At 44.5% G+C, this 25059-nt stretch overlaps 1 protein-coding gene and 1 long non-coding RNA gene across 3 annotated transcripts in view; one reads left to right on the top strand and one right to left on the bottom strand.

Moving 5' to 3' along the window:
- LOC110502554 (pro-neuregulin-3, membrane-bound isoform) overlaps positions 1-25059 on the top strand; it is a 516109-nt gene that overhangs the window by 202809 nt on the left and 288241 nt on the right. The gene's annotated exons all lie outside the window — the stretch shown is intronic.
- Positions 11379-14723, bottom strand: LOC149972534 (uncharacterized). Its single transcript, XR_016490995.1, has 2 exons — positions 14671-14723; positions 11379-13347 (listed from the first exon to the last, which is right to left on the bottom strand). It is a non-coding gene; the product is annotated as an uncharacterized LOC149972534 (long non-coding RNA).

The following is a 25059-nucleotide window of genomic DNA, read 5'->3' as shown; positions in this document are numbered from 1 at the left end:
TAGGAGTGATAGAGCCGGTCACAGACAGTTCAGAATAAGGACAGATTCCTTCCCCTCATTCCCCATCTCCCCCTCCCTCCCTGTCGTCCTCTTCCCCCTCCCTCCCTGTGCATTGTACTCTGTAATTGCTTTGACCCTGAGGCTCTGGCTGAGGTGTCCAGAGGCTGCAGAGAAGACATGATATGTCACACCGATGGAGCCTTTCTCAAATCTAGCCTGACCAGAGAGAGGTGGCACTGAAAACAGAGTAGCAACACAGAGATGCTAAGGGACAAAGTCAGGAGTAGGAAAAGTAAGCAGTGAAGTAGATATGGAGACAGATAGGGAGAGACAGTCAGAGAAAAGAAGGAGAGTGAGACAAGTGACCCCAACCAAGCAGTGGCGGTTCTGGGGGGGGGGGGGGGGGCAGTGCCCCTGTGACAATGATTTTGGAGCCAGCCAGAGATAGAGAAGTGGCTGACAGAGGCTGACAGAGTAAGAAGAGTGGCCGGGAGAGGAGTACGTGTCACGACATCTGCCAAAGTCAGTTCCTCTCCTTGTTCGGGTGGTGTTCGGCAGTCGACGTCACCGGTCTTCTAGCCATCATCGATCTATTTTTCATGTTCCATTTGTTTTGTCTGGTTGTCGTACTCACCTGGTTTCAATTCCCTAATTACATGTTCCCTCTTTTTCCCCCATGTCCTTGTCGGGAGTTGTTTATTGTAAGTACGTTTGCTTTATGTGACTGGTGCGATAAAGGTTTTGTGCCCATGTGTTTTGTTGTTTTTGTATGCCAGTAGTTATCTTCTTGGCGCACCCATCCCGTTAGCGGGATGATTTTAATCAACACCCGCTGAATTGCAGCGCGCCAAATTCAAATTTAATTACTAAACATATTTAATTTTCATGAAATCACAAGTGCAATATAGCAAAACAAATCTTAGCTTGTTGTTAATCCACCTGGCGTGTCAGATGTCAATGCAGCTTTTCGGCGAAAGCATAACAAGCGTTTATGTAAGAACATCCTTCTCAGTAGACAAAATATTACAAACACCTAGCAGCCAAGTAGATTGGTCACGAAAGTCAGAAAAGCAATATATTAAATCGCTTACCTTTGATGATCTTCAGATGTTTGCACTCACGAGACACCCAGTTACACAATAAATGTTCCTTTTGTTCCATAAAGATTATTTTATATCCAAAAAACCTCCATTTGTGTGGCGCGTTATGTTCAGAAATCCACAGGCGGTCACGACATTGAGCGGTCACGACATTGCAGAAGAAAATTCCAAATAGTATCCGTAATGTCCACAGAAACATGTTAAACGATTTTTATAATCAATCCTCAGGTTGTTTTTAAAATATATAATCGATAATATATCAACCGGGACTGTCGCTTTTTCAATAGGAGAGGGAGAGACCATGGCTGCCCCACTCTGTTGCGCAAGCAAAACTCTGCGAACACCCAGCTATCCACTGATGCGATGTTAGCTTTCTCGCGCATTTTTCAAAATAAAAGCCTGAAACTATGTCTAAAGACTGTTGACACCTTGAGGAATCTCTTTGATATCCCTTTAAATGGAGCAAAGGCAGGCTATGGAACATGGAGATTTCAAAATAGAAGCCACTTCCTGGTTTGATTTTCCACAGGTTTTCGCCTGCAATATCAGTTCTGTTATACTCACAGACAATAAAGACAATTTTGACAGTTTTGGAAACTTTAAAGTGTTTTCAATCCTAATCTGACAATTATATGCATATTCTAGTTTCTGGGCCTGAGAAATAGGTAGTTTCAAATGGGTCATTTTTTTTTTGCCAAAAACGAAAATCCTGCCCCCTACACTCAAGAAGTTATGTACATTAAACGGCTCCGGCTATTTACCAAGTTCTGCTCTCCTGCGTTTGACTTCCATGCGACCAGTTACGCACCCCTGACAGTATGTATGCATGGTAGAAGAAGACTGAGAGGAAGATCAAGAGCTGTAGTCTCAGGTGAGATTATGGCTACTATAATTGATCATTTAATAAGTCATCACATCTGCAACGCTCAACAGAGGCATCTATTGTGAGAAGTTTCCGGCAAAACAACAGTTAAGACGTGCATTCTGCAAGGGCATCTGACTAAACTGCACATTACAGAAGTAAGTTGAGCAAAGCCTCCAAACCAACTTGTGTGTAATTGTTTTTGTGTTTCTGCTTAGGAACCTACCACAGGCGGGAGAGGTAGGATTTTCACTGCTGTGCAGGAAACTGCAATCGTTGATATAGTCATCAGACACAATGGTATAAAACTCACAGAGATTTGGGACAGAGCGTTGGCAGACAATATTACAGTTGGAAATATTAACAATGTAAGCATAACAGCTATTTACAGAGTCCTGAAACAACATAAAGTCAGGAAAGCAGTTGTCCCCATTGAGAGGAACTCAGAACGAGTCAAGCAACTCAGGAACCAATACGTCCAGGTAAATGACTAGAAAATATAGAACTGGTTTTGAACAGAACCAAACAGGGCAGGGGCAGACAAAGGCTTGTTTTTAGGTATAATGTAAACTACCGTAATAGCCTAACTCTTGTGGATTTATTTTAGAGTCATGGAGAATGAAGCCAGGCGAACACCTCACATATTCATCTTTGTGGATAAGGCTGGTTTCAACTTAGCCGAAACACAATGTGTACAGCAATGTCCTCTGATGGATTGCTGTTACAAACAGCTAATTGGGCCATACAACACTGAGCGTCTCATTTCATTCCCGGATGACCTCTATGGAAGAGTTGTGCCAGGTGAGGAAAGGGTGAGGAGAAATTGGCCAACGTTTGTAATTATCTGGGACAATGTGGGATTTCACCACTCCCTGTGCAGTCACAGAGTGGTTTGCAGCCCATCCCAGGATGGTGTCACTTTTCCTCCCACCTTACTATCCATTCCTCAACCCCATAGAGGAAGTGTTTTCCTCCCACCTTACTCTCCATTCCTCAACCCCTTAGAGGAATTATTTTCCTCATGGAGGTGGAAGGTTTATGACCACACATGATCAAATGTCCCTCCTGGATGCAATGAATGCTGGATGCCTGGACATATCTGCAGAAGATTGCCAGGGATGGACCAGGCATGACGAAAGATTCTTTCCTATGTGTATTGCCCAATATGACATAAGATGTGGATGGGAACCTGTGGCTAAATGCAGAAGACAGGGTTGACTAGCATTGCTATTGTATCTGTATTGGTAGATGGTGTATATACAAATGTTTGTATTTTGGAAACACTCGATGCCAAAAAATGACATCAAATGTATTGAGGCATATTGCATCATGTCTGATTTAGGTCATTGTTTTATGAGTGACAAAGTGTGCTTGTTGGGTGACAACCTTTGCTAGTGTTATGGACAAATTAGTTGATTTGAGACATGTATGAAGTGTTTTGGTAGTTTTAGTGCATTTTGGATGTGAAATGTACTGCTGTGCCAAGCCGAAAGTTGGTTAGGAGAACTGTTTTGAGAGTTTTGAAAAAGTAACCTAAGTATTGAGAAGGGTCCTAGCGATTGTAAAAAAAAAACTGTAACACAATTCTTAGTATTTGCTCTGTATGTGAACAGGGCAGTTTTATAGCCCGTCATCTTCCATGTTACTGAAGCTGCTATACTGTATCTATTCTAGTAGTGTGCATGTTAACATGGTTCTGAACATCTTCATGTTCTGTCTGGATACTTGGAGAGAGAGATTGTTCAGCTTGTTTGGTCACAGAGGACAGATCTGCTTATCTAATGGCTTTTCTTGCCCTCTCACCAGAGCCTCCCCTGGGAACAATACTGAAACAAAACTATTATGAATCGCGAACACACAACAACACAGGAGGAATGTGTGAGAGTGGATCCATCGAAGGGAGAAACAATTTTAAGCCGTTGTAGTGCAAAATGTAACCGAAAACACATATCTTCGATACATGCCGTGTCATTTTTTGTCTTCCATTTTATGCCGCTTAATCAATCAAATTACTCGATGGGAAGGTCTCGACATTTGTTTTCTGCTTCCAAACGCATTTAGAAAAACACTTTTGTGAGTGTGTGGGCGTGATTGTTGGTGTGAGTGTTTGTGTGTGCGCATGTTTGTGTGAGTGAGTGTGCGCGTGTTTGTGTGTGAATGTGTGAGTGTGTGTGCGCGGGTTTGTGTGAGAGTAAGTTTAAGTGTGCATATGTGTACACACATTTACATGTGCTAGCTCTCTCAGTTTCGATACTGCATGGGTTAATTTATTCAATACATCTCTAAACCTCCTTTTATTCCACCATATTTCTGGACCACATTGCTGAAACTTTAATCAAGTTCTACTTTAGACCCTATTATCCCATCAACTGTATCATCTTTCAACCTGAGCTCAGTCACAGAGAAGTTTTCTCTGGCCTTGGAACTAATGCCTGTGTTTCCATAGTTAAAGCCCACCAGTGGGCCATGCAATGGAGGAAACCCATAAAGCGGTGGGTCAGTTCTGGGGATTCTCTCATCCCTGAAACAGTCTGGGAAGAGATTAATAGCCCTCCTGTCAGAGCCTGATAGACTCCTTTTTATAATGAGATTCCCCTGCCATGCCTGGGCTCTGTGTCCCTATGTCTCCCTGTGTCCATTCCTATAAGGGATGAATGACCACAGAGACTATCTTATGTGTCTGGGAAAAGTAACTTTTTTTTTAGATTACATGGATTTGGTTGATTTACTTCCTTCTATACCAAAACGTACAATGTTGATCATTCAAGGAAAGCATACAGTGAATAGACAGAACCGTCTAGGCAAATGAATGTAAATGTTGATAGAAGAGTCAATAAGGGAAAACAAGTCAGGAGGACATACTGTACTGTGGTGTTCTGATAGAAGAGTCAGGAGACTTATGCAGCTGAAAGAGACAATACACATCAAAAGGATTAACATTTCCCAAAGTTAGCAAATAAACACATCATAATCCCACCTAAGAATGAATTACATAAAAATAGTAAGATTAAGAATACTTAAGTTTCTGAGTTGAACCCACTAAGTGTGGTGCAGTATAGGGGCCCCACAAGGGTACGTTCTCAGCCCTCTCCTGTACTCCCTGTTCACCCATGACTGTGTGGCTATGCACGCCTCCAACTTAATAATCACGTTTGCAGACGACACTACAGTGGTAGGCTTACCAACAATGACGAGACGGCCTACAGGGAGGAGGTGAGGGCCCTCGGAGTGTGGTGTGAGGAAAATAACCTCACACTCAATGTCAACAAAACAAAGGAGATGATCGTGGACTTCAGGAAACAGCAGAGAGAGCAGCCCCCTATCCACATCGACGGGACAGCAGTGGAGAAGGTGGAAAGATTTAAGTTCCTCGGCTTATACATCACAGACAAACTGAAATGGTACACCCACACAGACAGAGTGGTGAAGAAGGGGCAGCAGTGCCTCTTCAACCTCAAGAGGCTGAAGAAATTTGGCCTGTCACTAAAAACACAATTTTTACAGATGCACAACCGAGAGCATCCTGTCGGGCTGTATCACCGCCTGGCACGGCAACTGCTCCGCCCACAACTGTAATGCTCTCCAGATGGTAGTGAGGTCTGCACAACACATCACAGGGGGAAAACTACCTGCCCTCCAGGACACCTACACCACCATAAGTCACAGGAAGGACAAAAAGATCATCAAGGACAACAACCACCCGAGCCACTGCCTGTTCACCCCGCTATCATCCAGAAGGCGAGGTCAGTACAGGTGCATCAAAGCTGGGACCGAGAGACTGAAAAACAGTTTCTATCTCAAGGCCATCAGACTGTTAAACAGCCATCACTAACCCTGAATGGCTGCTGCCAAACTTCTTAATGACTCAAATCTCTAGCCACTGTAATAAATGTATCACTAGTCACTTTAAACAATGCCACTTTATATAATGTTTACATACCCTACATCACTCATCCATATATTTTTATGTACATATTCTTATTAATTCCTTTACACTTGTATGTATAAGGTAGTTGTTGTGAAATTGTTAGATTACTTGTTGGTTATTACTGCATGGTCGGAACTAGAAGCACAAGCATTTCGCTACACTCGCATTAACACCTGCTAACCATGTGTATGTGACAAATAAAATTTGTGTCCTTGTTTAAAAGCCTATCATCCCTGGGCCTGAATGTCTGACCATTCCTTAATGAGGCAACTGATTGACGACTCAAGCAAACAGCATGATTAGGCTAAGATGTTATCCTTCATGGATTAATTAATAATTAAAACAATGTAGTTGGACTATCTGGGAGTCAAACCATCTTTCTATGTTTCTGAAGTAGGTGGCATAGGCGGAAGTGGAGTTATTTCTGTGAGATATGCTGTCTAGATGGTAAACTGAGAGTGGTGTCATGCTGTCAGGTGGGAGTGAGGAGAGAGCAGCCAGCTTGAGGGACCTACAGCATGGAGATCCAGCAGTGACAGACGACAGGTGTCTGGATGAGACATGTCTGGGATGAAAGGAGAGCACTGGCTGCTGTCTCCTATGCATGGCTTATAGACAGTAACATCTCTCATTAACAGTGTTTTTGAATGTCTGTGAGGGAGTGCGTGCAAGTTTGCATGCATGTGTTTGCATGTGTGTGTGTGCGAGTGTGTGCGCCTTCAATGCATGCGTGGGTAATTTCATTAAAAAACACACTCTGTAGGGTTCATCAACTATATTCAGCCATGGACCAATTTTCTTCTTGTGCCGATGGCCCAAACTTATATTATATTTACAAAAACAGAATAATTTCAAACATTGCATACATTTGTATATGATCACGTGTCTCTCTATTATGCGTGGAAATACTTGGCAACAGATTGGAGTTGATTTCCTGGTGTTTTTACATTTTTGCATGTCCAACAATGAAAATTAAACAATTATTATTATAAATTAGATTAGAAATTGGCTTCCCCTCGAACTTCATTCATAGAGCTGACAGGGCCAGAAAGGAAGAGAGAGAGACAGAGATGGAGGGAGATTGAGGAAGAGCAAGAGGAAAAGAGGGATGAACCCCTGGGAGCCCTGCCCCATGGAGGCTAATTAACCTTTCAGGTTCTCCACATCCCTTCACTGAGCAACAGAGGGGGGCAGGTGGTGGCACAGGGACCAGATGACTGGCTCAGTTTGAGACAGACCTTTTCCCCGGGACTTCTGACCTCTCCTTCCATCCGTCCCCCTCCTTGTCGCTCTCGCTCTCTTACCGCTCTCTGCCCCTCTCTCCCAGGGAGACCCTGTGCGGAGCGTCATATAAAACACATTTGTTAAGTGTTGCAAATAATCTCATTAGGTACAAGGTCGTCAGCAGTGATGGCCAATGTTCTAGGGGCGCTTTGGTGACTCATTCCTGGGCCAGGGCTTTATGAGTGCTTCCTTCTCTAAGGAAGGTCTTACAAGAGGGGAAATATTGGTGCAAATACAGTATAGGCCTACTTGGTGCCTCATTGCCACATTCTATAGTATCAACTCATCCATCCATCCGTATCTATCTATTCTCATTTGTCTGAACTGACACCTCCATCTGCTCTACAAGGTAATGACTCCAATCTCCCAAGCCGGCGTTGAGCTCCAGAGAAGCACGCGTAGATAATCACTTTCTTAATATTCTTTGGATCTAACAATAAAATAAAATGTAGGCACTGCATACCTGCATGTAAGAGTATCACATATTTTCATGTGCGATGTACAACATTAGAATTGGAAGCTACATTACAGAGGCTCCAGTCTCATTTCAACAAGACAGAGCAACTCGTGGATTTCAGGGCCTTAACTATTAGACTGGTGTTCAAATAGTCACTTCTTGAGTGATTCACAGCTCTTACCTAGTGGCTACATTTGTCTTTGTATAAAAGAGACAAATTGGCTATAAATGTAAGGGCGTTCGTCTGTAGGAGGAAGAGAAGCGGACCAAAGCGCAGCGTGGTGGTTATTCATGTTTTAATAAATCACTACACATGAACAAACTAACAAAAACAAGAAATGTGAAAACGCAAAACAGTCCTATCCTGTGACAACAAACACAGTGACAGGAACAATCACCCACAAACACACAGTGAAACCCAGGCTACCTAAGTATGATTCTCAATCAGAGACAACTAATGACACCTGCCTCTGATTGAGAACCATACTAGGCCGAAAACATAGAAATGCCCCAAAACATAGAAAAACAAACAGACTGCCCACCCAACTCACGCCCTGACCATACTAAATAAATACAAAACAACAGAAATAGAGGTCAGAACGTGACAGTACCCCCCCCCCAAAGGTGCGGACTCCGGCCGCAAAACCTTGACCTATAGGGGAGGGTCTGGGTGGGCGTCTGTCCGCGGTGGCGGCTCTGGCGCGGGACGCGGACCCCACTTCACCATTGTCTTAGTCCGCCTTATTGTCCGCCTCCCTGGCTTACTCACCATGACCACCCCTCTCAATGACCCCACTGGACAGAGGGGCTGCTCGGGACAGAGGGGCAGCTCGGGACAGAGGTGAAGCAGCTGCTCGGGACAGAGGGACAACTGCTCGGGACAGAGGGGCGATAGCAGCTCGGGACAGAGGGGCGATAGCAGCTCGGGACAGAGGGGCGATAGCAGCTCGGGACAGAGGGGCGATAGCTGCTCGGGACAGAGGGGCGATAGCTGCTCGGGACAGAGGGGCGATAGCAGCTCGGGACAGAGGGGCAGCTGCTCGGGCGGCCCCTGGCTGACTGGCGGCACTGGCGGCCCCTGGCTTACTGGCGGCCCCTGGCTTACTGGCGGCCCCTGGCGGCCCCTGGCTGACTGGCGGCACTGGCGGCCCCTGGCTGACTGGCGGCACTGGCGGCCCCTGGCTGACTGGCGGCACTGGCGGCCCCTGGCTGACTGGCGGCACTGGCGGCCCCTGGCTGACTGGCGGCACTGGCGGCCCCTGGCTGACTGGCGGCACTGGCGGCCCCTGGCTGACTGGCGGCACTGGGCGGCCCCTGGCTGACTGGCGGCACTGGGCGGCCCCTGGCTGACTGGCGGCACTGGGCGGCCCCTGGCTGACTGGCGGCACTGGGCGGCCCCTGGCTGACTGGCGGCACTGGGCGGCCCCTGGCTGACTGGCGGCACTGGGCGGCCCCTGGCTGACTGGCGGCACTGGGCGGCCCCTGGCTGACTGGCGGCACTGGGCGGCCCCTGGCTGACTGGCGGCACTGGGCGGCCCCTGGCTGACTGGCGGCACTGGGCGGCCCCTGGCTGACTGGCGGCACTGGCGGCCCCTGGCTGACTGGCGGCTCCTGGCAGACGGGCGGCGCTGGCGGCTCCTGGCAGACGGGCGGCGCTGGCGGCTCCTGGCAGACGGGCGGCGCTGGCGGCTCCTGGCAGACGGGCGGCGCTGGCGGCTCCTGGCAGACGGGCGGCGCTGGCGGCTCCTGGCAGACGGGCGGCGCTGGCGGCGCTGGGCAGACGGTCGGCGCTGGCGGCGCTGGGCAGACGGACGGCGCTGGGCAGACGGGAAGCTCAGCTGGCGCTTGGCAGACGGGAAGCTCCGGCAACGCTGGAGAAGAGGAAGGCCCTGGTAGCGCCGGAGAGGCGGGAGACTCCGGCAGAGGCGCCGGACAGGCGGGAGGCTCCGGCAGAGGCGCCGGACAGGCGGGAGGCTCCGGCAGCGGCGCCGGACAGGCGGGAGGCTCCGGCAGCGGCGCCGGACAGGCGGGAGGCTCCGGCAGCGGCGCCGGACAGGCGAGAGGCTCCGGCAGAGGCGCCGGACAGGTGGGAGGCTCCGGCAGCGCTGGAGAGGAGGAAGCCCCTGTAAGGATGGGCCGGAGAGACAGCCTGGTACGGGGGGCTGCCACCGGAGGGCTGGTGCGTGGAGGTGGTGACGGATAGACCGGGCCGTGAAGGCGTACTGGAGATCTTGAGAGCAGGGCTGGCACCAACCGCCCTGGCTGGATCTTCACCCTAGCCCGGCAGATGTGGGGAGCTGGGATGTAGCGCACCGGGCTAAGCACGCGTACTGGGGACACCGTGCGCACAACTGCATAACACGGTGCCTGACCAGCACCACGCCCGCCACAGTTAGCACTGCTAGGAGCACTGTAGTGCTGAGATGGCACAGGACGTGCAAGGCTAGGGAGATGCACAGGAGGCCTGGTGCGTGAGGCTGGCACAGTCTTCACCAGACCCCTCGCACGCACCTCAGGATGAGTATGGAGAGCTGACCCCGGTGCCATTAAATCCCTGACACGCTCCGTCGGGCGAATGTCGTGCCTCATGCACCAAACCAGCAAGTCCCTCATATCACTCTCCTCCAATTTCCCCATTAACTCCTTCACAGTCTCTGCTTCGCTCACCTCCAACACCAGCTCTGGTTCTGAGCTCCTCCTTGGCTCCTCACGATAAACGGGGGGAGTTGGCTCAGGTCTGACTCCTGACTCTGCCACACTCCCCCTGTGCCCCCCCCCCCAAGAAATTTTTGGGGGTGACTCTCGGGCTTCCATCCGCTCTGCCGTGCTAGTTCCTCATAATGCCGCCTCTCTGCTTTTGCTGCCTCCAGCTCGGCCTTGGGGCGGCAATATTCTCCTGGCTCTGCCCAGGGTCCTTTCCCGTCTAGAATCTCCTCCCAAGTCCATCTCTCCAAGTAGTGCAGCCTCTCCCACTGCTGATTTTGCTGCTGTTGCTCCTCCTGCTGCTGCTTTTGCTGCTGCTGCTGTTGCTCCTGCTGCACCAGTCGCTTCTCCTGCTGCTGCTGTTGCTGCTGCCTCTGTTTACCACGCCGCTTGGTCCTTGGTAGGTGGGTGATTCTGTAAGGGCGTTCGTCTGTAGGAGGAAGAGAAGCGGACCAAAGCGCAGCGTGGTGGTTATTCATGTTTTAATAAATCACTACACATGAACAAACTAACAAAAACAAGAAATGTGAAAACGCAAAACAGTCCTATCCTGTGACAACAAACACAGTGACAGGAACAATCACCCACAAACACACAGTGAAACCCCGGCTACCTAAGTATGATTCTCAATCAGAGACAACTAATGACACCTGCCTCTGATTGAGAACCATACTAGGCCGAAAACATAGAAATGCCCCAAAACATAGAAAAACAAACATAGACTGCCCACCCAACTCACGCCCTGACCATACTAAATAAATACAAAACAACAGAAATAGAGGTCAGAACGTGACAATAAATGTATTGAGAGATAGAATTAAACGGACACCACAGTAGACTAATTGAATATGTGTATGTCCTGCCCATCCAGCTCCACCACATCAAAACATACTCTTTCTCCATCCTACACATACAGGGCAGTGCACAGACCATTCAGTGGGCAGGTGCTCAAACTGAAAAAAGGGCACCCCCCTCCCCAGCTTAAAAAATACTTTAAGTATTCATATCTCCAAATTCATTACATACCAACTACCTCTGTAGCGATTTCTGTTGAATTTTTTTGTATTTAGCTCCTTTATTTATTTATTTCTCAACATACTCAAGCTAGCTAGTTACAGTGCCTCCTAAAGACATGATTGACATCGGGAAAAGAGGGTGGGCTCCCAGCTAACAATTCTAGGGAGAGAGAACATCTTTTTTTTATGTTCCTCGTAATGTTACCCTAATGTTTGAGAATCCAGGTTTCTGTTAGTTAGTCTATGTTAGCAAAAACCTTAGATTCTTTTTAGAATGTGTTGGTATTAAAATTAGGAGAACTTTCCCTTAACGTCAAACAGAACATATCTAGAATGTGGTTACAATGTTCTCAGAATATACTGTACAACATTAATGTTCTAGACACAACAAATGAAAAATACTACAGGACATATACTATGTAATTCTATAGTGAACTGTATTATACTGTAGAATACTATAATGCACACTGTAGTATCCCTCAATCATGTGTTGAACTTACTAGAGAATGTTGTAGAATACTACAGTAAACACTACAGCATTATTCACACTAATTATTATTCACATAATATACTACAGCATTATTCACATTAGGCACTGTAGTAAATACTACAGTAATGTCCACAAACTTTACAGTCCATAAAAACAATACACTTTTTTAAGTCCCCCATATCACAGTTTGTGCCATCCATTAGTAAGAAACCTACATGCCAAGTATATACCATGTTGTGATCCCTACAGGTTATAGAAAATATCCATTCAGACCCCAGTACTTCCTACAGTTGAAGTCGGAAGTTTACATACACTTAGATTGGAGTCATTAAAACTAATTTTTCAACCACTCCACAAATTTCTTGTTAACAAACTATAGTTTTGGCAAGTCGGTTGGGACATCTACTTTGTGCATGACACAAGTCATTTTTCCAACAATTGTTTACAGACAGATTATTTCACTTATGTATCACAATTCCAGTGGGTCAGAAGTTTACATACACTAAATTGACTGTGCCCGTAGGGGTGGGAGGGCTAAGGGTTGGGGTATAGGGTTTGAGCATAGCTTGAAGGTGGGGATAGGCAGTTTCTCTTGCTGTTCTATAGGTATGCACAACAGTCTTGTAGAGGATGACAGCTTTGGCTGGAAGCCAGTGGAATTTGAGGTGGAGCGGGGTGACATAAGAGAATTTGGGAAGGTTAAAAACAAGTCACTGCAGCCTTTTGGATACATTTCAGGGGGTTTGATGGCACAAGTGAGGAGCCCATCCAACAGCGAGTTGCAGTAGTTCAGACAGGAGAGGACAAGATCCTGGATTAGGACCTGCACCACTTCCTGTGTGAGGTAGGGTCGTACTCTACGGATGTTGAAGAGCATGAGCCTTCAGGAGCTAGTCACTGCTTTGATGTTGCAGTGAACGACAGGGTGTTGTCCAGGGTCACGCCAAGGTTTTTGCACTCTGGGAGGGCAACACTGTGGAGTTGTCAACCGTGATGGTGAGGTCTTTGAGTGGGCAGGCCTTCCCCGGGAGGAAGAGCAGCTCAGTCTTATTGAGGTGGTGGCCCGACATCCAAGTTGAGGTATCTGCCAGGCACACAGAGACGGGTGTCAGAGAGGGAGAAAAGTAGTTGAGTGTCATCCACATAGCAATGATAGGAGAGACCATCTGAGGATATGACAGAGCCGAGTGACTTGGTGTATAGAGAGCAGAGGAGAGAGACTAGAACTGGGTGACACATATCCTCTCCACGACACCTGGTAGAAGCGGCATGCCAAGTAGGATGCAATCCAAAAGTGTGCAGAGCATATGACGCCCAGCCCTGAGAGGGTGGAGAGGAGGATCTGATGGTTCACGGTGTTGAAGGCAGTGGATAGATGTAGGAGGATGAGAACAGAGGAGAGAGAGTCAGCTTTGGCAGTGTGGAGAGCCTCCGTGACACAGAGAAGAACAGTCTCGCTTGAGTTACCCATCTTGAAGCCTGACTGGTTAGGGTCAAGATGATCGTTCTGAGAAAGATAACAAGAAAGTTGATCAGAGACGGCACGCTCAAGTGTTTTGGAAAGAAAGGAAATAAGGGATATACTGTACCAGGCAAAAGTTTGGACACGCCTACTCATTCAAGGGTTTTTCTTTATTTTTACTATTTTCTACATTGTACAAATCAAATGTATTTTGTATTTGAGATTCTTCGAAGTAGCCACCCTTTGCCTTGATAACAACTTTGCACACTCTTGGCATTCTCTCAACCAGCTTCATGAGGTCGTCACCTGGAATACTTTTCCAACAGTCTTGAAGAAGTTCCTATTATGCTGAGCACTTGTTGACTGCTTTTCCTTCACTCTGTGGTCCAACTAATCCCAAACCATCTCGATTGGGTTGAGGTCAGGTGATTGTGGAGGCCAGGTCATCTGATACAGCACCCTCCTTCTTGTTCAAATAGCCCTTACACAGCCTGGTGGTGTGTTTTGGGTCATTGTCATGTTGAAAACAAAATGATAGTCCCACTAAGCGCTAACCAGATGGGAAGGCGTATCGTTGCAGAATGCTGTGGTAGCCATGCTGGTTAAGTGTGCCTTGAATTCTAAATAAATCATTCCACCAAACATACATAGAAAATGGTTGGCCACCAGCACCAATGATGACAGCACTAACTACTGTCCCAATAAGGAATATCTTTAGGGCCTGTGCTTATAGTTGGGCTATGTCAGAACAAACCCTAACCCCTCCTCCTTAGGCATTTTGATATGGTTAAAGTGACTATGCATATTTGATGAACAGAGAGTAGCAGTAGTGTAAAAGAGGGGTTGGCGGTTAGTGGGACACAATTCAGATAGCCCGGTTAGCCAATGTGCGGGAGCACCGGTTGGTCGGCCCAATTGAGGTAGTATGTTCATGAATGGATAGTTAAAGTGACTATGCATATAAGATAGTGACTCAGCAGTTTCATTAAATCACGTTATTCTGCCCCACCAAAATTAGAAAACAATACAGAAATCCCTTACATTTCTGAAATGTCATGTTCTGACCTTTATTTCCTCTGTTTTGTCTTTATTTAGTATGGTCAGGGCGTGAGTTGGGGTAGGCAGTCTATGTTTGTGTTTCTATGTTTTTTCTATTTCTGTGTTTGGCCTGATATGTTTCTCAATCAGAGGCAGCTGTTTATCGTTGTCCCTGATTGAGAACCATATTTAGGTAGCCTGGGTTTCACTGTTGGTTTGTGGGTGTTTGTCGCCACATGGTACTGTTTCGGATTGGTTATTTCACATATTAGTTTATTGTATTTGTTAGTGTTCAGTGCTTTTCTTATTAAAATCGTCATGAACACTTACCACGCCGCATCTTGGTCCGATCCTTACTCCTCTTCAGACGAAGAGGAGGAAATCTGCCGTTACATGAAAAAAGTAAATATTATCAATTATGGGATGATTGTCAGATTAACTGATACTTGGTGTAGAAGGAAGATCGAGTACTATGAACCAATAAATTGTGAGTTCATATCCCAGGTGAGGACATGGTGAATAGTAATTACTGATTAATTGAACATGCACAATGTAATCATGTACACTACATTACCAATGACACCTGCTCATCGAACATCTCATTCCAAAATCATGGCCATTAATACACCGTTTGTATCCCCTTGGCTGCTATAACAGCCTCCACTCTTCTGGAAAGGCTTTCCACTAGATGTTGGAACATTGCTTCCATTCAGCCACAAGAGCATTAGTGAGAATGGGCACTGATGTTGGGCGATTAGGCCTGGCTCACAGTCGGCGTTCCAATTAATCCCAAAGGTGTTCGATGGGGTTGAGGTCAGGGCTCTGTGCAGGCAAGTCAAGTTCTTCAACGATCTCCACAATTCTAATGTTAATCTGCATAAACTGCATCCACTGTGCATGCTACCAAGCGCTCCCTCTGCTCGCTACCCGTTCGTCTGATGTAATATACCTCAAAGTTCAGGTTAAAGGTAGAGGTAAACACAGAGACGGGTGATGTATTTCTATTTGTAATGCACTCCACAGGATTCTGTTAAATATCAGTTGAAGCTGTGGTAGCAGAAATGGGGTGAGCTGTTGTAACTTCCAAGGTTTATGCTCTGATTTGTGTTTTAACTGTGATGTTATGCATTTCATAGACTCTGGTTATGTCTGCACCCTAACACAAGAACATTGTGTTCTGGAACTGTTGCTTGTATAAAGAACTTGTGTAAACAATATGAATGTATTATCAGCTCCCACTACATAAGGGACTTGTAATCATTTACTCTTCAAGCTCATTCCCTAACTGCAATCAGAGATGGATTTACTTTGCAGCTGCTTGTATTAATGATTCACTATTATACCTTGAAATAGTCTGCATAGATTCTTTGGATACAGTTTTCAACAAAGTGATCTAGATTTCTATCACAGGAGAAGTATATCACAGGGAAACCCAGCACTCGGAAAGCCGTGTGTCACAAAACAAACAATACCTCACAGCGATGGGGCGCAAAGAACTGAATTAAATAGTGTGATAATGATATACAGGTGTGTGAACATGTGATTAGAATTCAGGTGATTGGGATCTGGAGAGTGAGCTGCGTTCAGGGGATCTACTTGTTTGAGGGTGTGAGTTGGGATCAGACATTACAAGAATATTCCAGACAATCCACAATGTGGAATAAGGAGGAACTTCCCTGCTGACCAAGGCTCCGTTTACACAGGCAGCCAATTCTGATATTTTTTCCACCAAGTATTTTGATCAATCACATTAGATTTTTTTCAAGGCTGATCTTATTGGTCAAAATACCAATTAGTGAAAAAAATACCTACATTTGGCTGCCTGTGTAAACGCAGCCCAAGAGACCTAGAGTTAACTGAATACTTGCCCACTCATCATTAACCAAACATCCTCTTGGGTCAACATATCCAAGAGGTTGCAAGATCTTAATTTGATCAACCTGTTATTGCAGGAAATGCAAAACTTGTAGTGTATTGAAGGTTTAAAAATGCTTCTAAAGTTTGTAATTTCCACTTTAAAATGTCGGACTTGATTTGCTCTAACTAAAAATGTATCAACCACTACAAAATTGTCTTGAATTATAATCACAAAATAATTTCCTGATGCTGCAGGATTACTTTCCCTGCTGTGAGAAACTGGTCAAATTATGATCCTACATCTGTAGGACTGAAATGCATCAGCAATGTCTGCTGACAACCAAGATCTGTGACTTTGATGCCATATGGTGTTGAAATACTTAAAAAATATATATTGGTATCTTGAAGGTATCGTGTAGACTGTGATTGCTTACATTGGTCACACAACACCATGCTCATATGGGGAGGCCTTTGTGTAGTTCTTCAGTGCGGTAGAGCTGGGGCTTATCTAACCAACACTAATTAAAACATTAACATAATTAGGATTCTGGGATGCGCCTCCGAAATACACAATTACTCCCAAAACAACAACTCAGTTGAGACCACTGAATGGAAGGCTGATTCACAAGGCTTTACTAAGAGAGGACCTGGGAGTTTCCATACACTATATGTATGTCCTCTTTTCATTCACCCTCATCCTTCCCCTCTGACTCTGCACCATCTTGTCTACGATAACCCTAAATGTTTTCACTTCAGTAAACATTTTTGTACAAGATCCTCAAGGGGAAACAAATTTGTGAAATAAAGTTAACTAAAGACAGTTGCCATGTTTGTAAAGGCATACACTACATGGTTGCCAATGATAGCTTGTATTTGTCTATGATCTCAGATCTGAAAGAGAAGTTGTTCAAGATGCCATTTTCTGCCAGTCATAATTGTGTGTGTGTGTGCGTGTATTTGATTTTGTCCGGTAGAGTGATCTATCTTGCTTTCCATCTCACCCCCCTCAGATGGGTTGCTCACAGCCATATTGCTGGAATAACGAAATTAATGGTTTTAAGGCAATTACGGTGGTAAAATGAGGAACTAGGACACACTGCCCAGAATATGAGAGGAAACCTCTCCCTTCCTCCTCCCTTCTTCTTTTTGTAGTCTTTCTGTTTCACTTTTTCTATTTTTGTCCCTAAATGGCTCTCTGCATCTGCGTGCTAAGGATAAATATATGTATGAAATTGGAGTATTATTTAAAATGTGTTTTTATCCCACTGGATTCTTTCTTGCATTCAAGATTCCAATAGATGGAAAGTAAGTTATGCTCTCAGCGGGCTGCCAACGTATTCTATCTGACAGGGATAAACATTCGCTGGAGAGTAGATACTGTATATCTGTGCATTGAGTTCATCTGTAATCTGTTCATTCTGTGAGTTATTTATTTGCCGGCATTCAGACTTTGATTGCATCTACACCGCTCTCCCCACCTTCGCTCTTCTTCATGTTGTCTCTCTCTCTTTCTCTCTGACTTTTATACCTGAAAGTAAACATTTTACTGAATTAATTAGCTTTAGTCACAGGACCAATATATTGGTCCATGCAACATCAAATAAGTGAATAGGAGAAAATCAGCTGGTATATAAAAAGGAGACGTTACTGGATAATACACAAACTTGCTGCCCAGCCGCCAACAGCAATTTATTAATCATGGCAGAGAATATCTCATCACTCTGCACATTTCTGGGTCTGGCTCCGCTCCAGCTTCTCAATTAGTCTGTATTTTCCTGGAGCCGCCAGACCGGGCCTACTTATTCATTGATCAGGCCCCTGGATAGCTGCCCAGCACATTGTCTGCTAAAATTTAGCAGATGCAGGATCCTGAGGCAGGGCTAGAAAGACTTCTGCCCTTGATTCCTCCACCAGTTTTACTGGGCAAGGGACTGTATCTGTTTTATGATGAAACTTATTTTCAACCAAATATGTGTCACGTTTGGGATAAATGCTTTGCCACATTAGTTGTGTTTCCATTAATTTGTCGACATTTAGAGTGTTTGCATATAAAATAGTTGGGACAATTGCATGCTACTCTGCATTTCCATTTAACTATCTTGTATCTTCTGTTGTTAGAAACAGCTTAAAGGTGGTTTTAAGAGTTTTCTTACGTATTGCCACGATCCGTGAAACTTGATCTCCTGTATATCTGAAATAATTGGGTGGTGAAACTTGCCAGCCAATCTGGAGGCGAAAGAAACGCACACCTATAGGCGAAGTGCTGGCTAGCGGAGTAGAACACTTGAAAAAGAAAAGGAGAACCTTGTACTCACTCATTTTATAACCAACATTTCCACAGACAAGCTGTCTTCATCAGGGTATGATGACAAACAATGCAGGTTGCTAATTTATATAGTTTGTAAGGACACACAGGTTTCTGTAGTCATGGCAGGGTGTGGCTTGATGTCATTGTTTGATTTACAGATATAAATACAACGTATAAAGAGCATGAATGGATAGCATACGATCATAGATACAATTTGTCTACATAAGCCTACAAACATTTACAATGAATAGCAAAATCACAATAATCACAAGAATGGCTTCAGATCAAAGTCCACGTTAAGACCGAAGGGAGCAAGAGTTTTTAAATTAAAGATCCTGTCACGTTCTGACCTTAGTTCCTTTGTTATGTCTTTGTTTTAGTATGGTCAGGTCGTGAGTTGGGTGGGTTGTCTATGTTCCGTTTTCTATGTTTTGTTTTGCGTTTGGCCTGGTATGGTTCTCAATCAGAGACAGGTGTCGTTAGTTGTCTCTGATTGAGAATCATGCTTAGGTAGCCTTTTCCCACTTGTGTTTCGTGGGTGTTTATTTTCTGTCTTTGTGTATGTCACCAGACAGGACTGTTTCGTTTCGGATCATTCTCATTTTTGTTTTAGTGTTCTGAGTTGAATAAATATTGTCCTGAACACGTACCACGCTGCGCTTTGGTCCGATCCTTGCGACGAGGACGAGCGTTACAGATCCAGGCAGCCTCTAGTTTTAACAAAAAATTGTAATGGTCACACCCCCTCTCCTAGGCAGGGTGACTTGTTCAATTGATATATAGTGAAGGGATGAAATAGAGTGGTTCACTTCCAAAATGTGGACTTGAACTGGGTATGTTGAGTTTTTGCAAACATGCTAGCCAACCAAAAAATCATGGCAAAGCACTTCAGGCATTCTTGAAAGTCAGGAAACTCCTTGACCTGCAAAGAAACATGCGTTTTAGAGGTTAAAATATTTACTTTGCAAGAAGTAGGCATTTAGAATTAAATGTGGAGTGGAGCATTATAGTAACATGGTGAAATCCAGTGCCCCGGAAACCTTAAATTATACAGCAATCATTATTTTTTAGCAAAACAAAGTTTCCATAATTTGTCACAAAATATATGAAGTTGGACAAAAGAAAAATCCTGTAAACCTGCCTAGTTTCATTTCAGATTAGGTTAAACATATCTGGTGTGGCATACAGTAGCTCATTACTCTTTGTAAACTATATGATAGTGCAAGGCTACTATGTCCTGTTTGATACTCCTTTGGGATGTAAAACATTTCAAAACACTCACCCATCATCATCCTCACAACACAATGTACATTGACTATTCTTTGTTGATCAGCTGATCCTTGTTGTACTGCAGTACTATGCTTTGCTGTGCTATGCTAGCACCCAGAACAAGACTGGCAAAAACTATTAGCCTTGAATAAAGAGCAAGAGAATCTGTTTTCTATTATTTTCTTGGGAAGCAGGCAGTCAGACATGTGTATTGGCAGCTGGTAGACAGTGTTTAGCATCCCATAATCTTCTCTTCTGAGGTCGTGTCTGTGTGATATATAAAATGTACATGTGCTAAGACAACAGAGCTTTTGAACACTGCAGAAACCTCTCCCCTGCTCCTGACCCCTGTCAGTTAAAGCTGTCTACACAGTCATGGCACTGCAGACCAAGACCCTCACCCACCTCGCTGCACTGCTCAACAACCTCAGCTCCCTCAATTATTCACCTGGAGGTGATTCTTTCATGAAATGCCCTTTTAAGAACCATCTTTGTGTGTCTTATGTAAAACCTTTCAATTATTAATTCCTCAGGTCTTAACTCTGCCTAACCGTTTTTTTCTCTTTCTTTTTTCTCTCTTTCTCTTTTGTTTTCTTGGGCGGTGGCTTGCGTTGCGATGTCAATTCAACCTTTTCCGTGGCATTCTGCAGGTAAGTGTGTGCATATTGCACTCATTTTTATAGAATAATTATTTATACTCAATTAAAATCGGCCTGCCTTGTGTGTTATTATTCAGTCATGCATCTAGACAGTATGAGGTTCAGGAGACTGTTGGATACAGTTAGTGTTAGCTGTTGACTAAGTTAGAGGCAGGGCCAGGCAGGTTGTCACCTCACAATCCCATGTGGGCAGATGATGTTATGTGGGGGAAACGCAGAAGGTCCTGGCCACTAGCAACATTGAGAAAAGTGTACATTGGTCAAGCGATCATTCTGTAATGTACTATTTTAATTTGTAGTAGATTGTGTTTTATGGGATGATGCATGTGTTATTATGTACGGTTGGTTACACAAGATGCGTTTTGATATAGTTTTAAGGAGTTTGGTCCATATGCAAACGACAGGTGTCGTCATTCCACTTCACCCATACAGAGTGTTGTTAGGCCACTGCTAAGACTGAATGAGATCTGACATTTCTCACACTTCTCACAGGGAGGAACTGCCATTTCACCATCGAGGAAATAACCATTACATCGTGCTGACATGCTGGCCTGGCAAATCTGTCACACTTTACAAAGCTTCTCTGACACTAAACTAGAACATTGTCTAGAGATACTAGAAATACTGTCAACAAGACTATTTTCTCATTGTTTTGTGAATACACACACAATTTGTTCAAAGTCGTCAGAGATAAAGAGAATCAATAACGGCAACACACAACTGCCATACAATATTGAGAACTTGTTTTGCGGTTGCAAATGACAAGATTAAGAAAACTGTGTCGACAAAGAATAGACAAGCCCCTTTACAGGATTCTATCTCATGGTGTGTGCCTACTGCTGGAGTATGATAAGGTAGGAGGTTACCCCGCTCTAACATACCACTGTCTTGTCAGTAATTGCACTGGGTTTTAAACACCATTTAACATTCAGCTTGTCAGAGATATTTGAGAATAGATGGGGTTTACCCTCATGTGTTTTTCTCTATTTCTTTATCTCTTTTCATCAGCTTGATCTATTAAAAAACATAACTAAATTCAACCTTGAGATTCACTTTGATATGTTTACATATACGTCGCTGAAGGCCTCTTGAAGTGCAAGCTGATCTTGTCTCCCTCTCCCACCAGTCCCAATTCACATGGATCTTTCTCAACAAGGAACAGAAGTATTCATGTCTGTCTTTGTGTGTGTGTGTAAGTGCCTGTGTGCATACAGTATGTGTACACGCGTGTGTGTGCAAGTGTGTCTGTTTGTGGGTTTGTGCATGTGTGTGTGTAATCCATTGAGATTAACTCAAAAGTTCACCCTGGTTGGGAGGACACGAAGACTAGCTAACCCAATGGCCTTTTATCGCATCTCTTACTGGGTGACACCTTATTGATGAAGTCGATTTGGACCTAAACTCGATCTCCTCCTTCACACTCAGTGAAGTGAAAGAGGGATGGAAAGACACGCAAAGGAAAAATGGAATGATTGGGAGAATAAACAAAGAGATATGGATTGATAAAAAATATCCATCTGACCTTGTTTGTGCTAGCCAGACACAGGTAGTAGAAACTCTCTCTCTCGCTCTCTCTCTCTCCCATCCATTTGAACTCTGTTGTAAAATTAATTTGGAGCCTCCTTCCTTGTGGCCTCCATGGGGGAATCATCAGTGGCTCCCTAATTAATCCACAACAATAATGGGTTAGTGAGCCATGGCTTAGTAATATAAATGAGACAGGGAGAGGTTAAAGAGCTGATAACACGTTAACCCCACCCATGTGCTAGTTGCTGACCATTAATAGCTTCATAAATAGGGATCAAAACGCTGGTGTTGTCATTCAGAGTAAGGCCAGTCATGCAACAACTACAAACAGGACAAAGGCTAAATAAGAGCACAAGACAAGCTAAGAAAAGAGCATGGAGTGTTTGGTTTTTGTCCTTGCAGGTTCTCATGACTCATGACTCATGACAGATTGCACTCACAATGGTTCATAAGCCAGTGCATCACATGATCTAGGACACTCAGGTAAGAGTGTGATAGGGGGAATACCCACTGTCAGAGCCAAAAGGGGTCTCAACTGGGATCAAAAGAGAAACAGACCTATTTTCCCCACCTGTAATTCCTAACCCATACAGTGGGGTTGTCTTAAGAACCCTGACAAAGGTGTTCCAGAAAGTTTCTCAACTGACCAACAGCACAGGGAATTATATCTAATATCAATGGAAGCATTTATTTTATTTTATTATTCAAACCTTTATAATATTAAAGCCGAATCTGTTGTACTGATACCAGTTGGTTTCCTCAGACCAGGAATATAATTAGTGAGAGGAACTGTCTTATACACTGTTCAAAAAAATTAAGGGAACACTAAAATAACACATCCTGAACTGAATGAATTAAATATTCTTATTAAATACTTTTTTTCTTTACATAGTTGAATGTGCTGAGAAAAAAAATCACACAAAATTATCAATGGAAATCAAATTTATCAACCCATGGAGGTCTGGATTTGGAGTCACACTCAAAATTAAAGTGGAAAACCACACTACAGGCTGATCCAACTTTGATGTAATGTCCTTAAAACAAGTCAAAATGAGGCTCAGTAGTGTGTGTGGCCTCCACGTGCCTGTATGACCTCCTTACAACGCCTGGGCATGCTCCTGATGAGGTGGCGGATGGTCTCCTGAGGGATCTCCTCCCAGACCTGGACTAAAGCATCCGCCAACTCCTGGACAGTCTGTGGTGCAATGTGGCGTTGGTGGATGGAGCGAGACATGATGTCCCAGATGTGCTCAATTGGATTCAGGTCTGGGGAACAGGCGGGCCAGTCCATAACATCAATGCCTTCCTCTTGCAGGAACTGCTGACACACTCCAGCCACATGAAGTCTAGCATTGTCTTGCATTAGGAGGAACTCAGGGCCAACCACACCAGCATATGGTCTCACAAGGGGTCTGAGGATCTCATCTCGGTACCTAATGGCAGTCAGGCTACCTCTGGCGAGCACATGGAGGGCTCTGGCAGTACTCCTCCTGCTCCTCCTTGCACAAAGGCGGAGGTAGCGGTCCTGCTGCTGGGTTGTTGCCCTCCTACGGCCTCCTCCACGTCTCCTGATGTACTGGTCTGTCTCCTGGTAGTGCCTTCATGCTCTGGACACTACGCTGACAGACACAGCAAACCTTCTTGCCACTTCTCGCATTGATGTGCCATCCTGGATGAGCTGCACTACCTGAGCCACTTGTGTGGGTTGTAGACTCCGTCTCATGCTACCACTAGAGTGAAAGCACTGCCAGCATTCAAAAGTGACCAAAACATCAGCCAGGAAGCATAGGAACTGAGAAGTGGTCTGTGGTCCCCACCTGCAGAACCACTCCTTTATTGGGGGTGTCTTGCTAAATGCCTATAATTTCCCCCTGTTGTCTATTCCATTTGCACAACAGCATTTGGAATTTATTGTCAATCACTGTTGCTTCCTAAGTGTACAGTTTGATTTCACAGAAGTGTGATTGACTTGGAGTTACATTGTGTTGTTTAAGTGTTCCCTTTATTTTTCTGGGCAGTGCATTTAGCTGTCTTTCTCTCCCTCGGGCCCTCAGTCTGGCTTGGGAATATTCAGTGTGACATGCTAACATGAGAAGAGAGAGACTAGTTTAAAGGAAGTAAATGTAAATATGAGCGGGAATTGGCTAAGAAATAGGAAAGGAGATGCAGAAACATTATAGAGGGATAAAAGTGAGGGAAGAAGAGAGAGTAGGGGAAATACACATGGAAAGAGGGAGGAGGAGGAGAGGAGAAGAAACACTAATGCTGTGACTTTTAATCTGCACAGGGCCAAGGGAGGCCAGAGGGGGAGCGATAAGAGCCCGGATAAGGTCTCCCTCAGCAGAGTCATTTTGATCAGGTCTACAGTGCATTTGTAATGTATTCAGAACCCTATACTTTTTCTACATTTTGTTATGTTACAGCCTTAGTCTAAACTGTATTAAATAAAACATTTTGTGCTTATCAATCTACATACAATACCACATAATGACAAAGCGAAAACAAGTTTTTAGAAATCTTAGCAAATTATTAATCTTGAAACTAGCAATCCCGGATCCGGGATCGTAATCATAGCCTCAAACGAATTAGCATAACACACCGGGCATAAATACCCCTAGAAACTTTTCCTATTCATGAAAATTGCAAATGAAATGAATGGAATATATTCAAACACAAGCTTAGCCTTTTGTTAACAACACTGTCATCTCAGATTTTCAAAATATGCGTTACAGCCAACGCTAGACAAGCATTTGTGTAAGTTTATCATGACATAATGCTATGCTAGGCTCTGCTGGCAGCAGGCAACATTTTCACGAAAATAAGAAAAGCAACAAAATTAAATAATTTACCTTTGAAGAACTTCGGAAGCTTTCACTCAGGAGACTCCCAGTTAGATAGCAAATGTTCCTTTTTTCAAAAAATATTATTTTTGCAGTTTGTTCATCATGCTTGGCTGAGAAATCGACCGGAAAATGCTACCACTACAATGCCAAACTGTTTTCAAAATTAGCTCCATAATATCGACAGAAACACGGCAAACGTTGTTTAGGATCCATCCTCAAGGTGTTTTTAACAAATATATTCGATAATATATCCGTC

This window comes from Oncorhynchus mykiss, chromosome 23 (genome assembly GCF_057628025.1).
Source record: "Oncorhynchus mykiss isolate SJ-2025 chromosome 23, ASM5762802v1, whole genome shotgun sequence".
Classification (NCBI taxonomy): domain Eukaryota; kingdom Metazoa; phylum Chordata; class Actinopteri; order Salmoniformes; family Salmonidae; genus Oncorhynchus; species Oncorhynchus mykiss.
The sequence above is the reverse complement of the archived record's forward strand: the minus strand, read 5'-3'. Positions and strand labels throughout refer to the sequence as shown.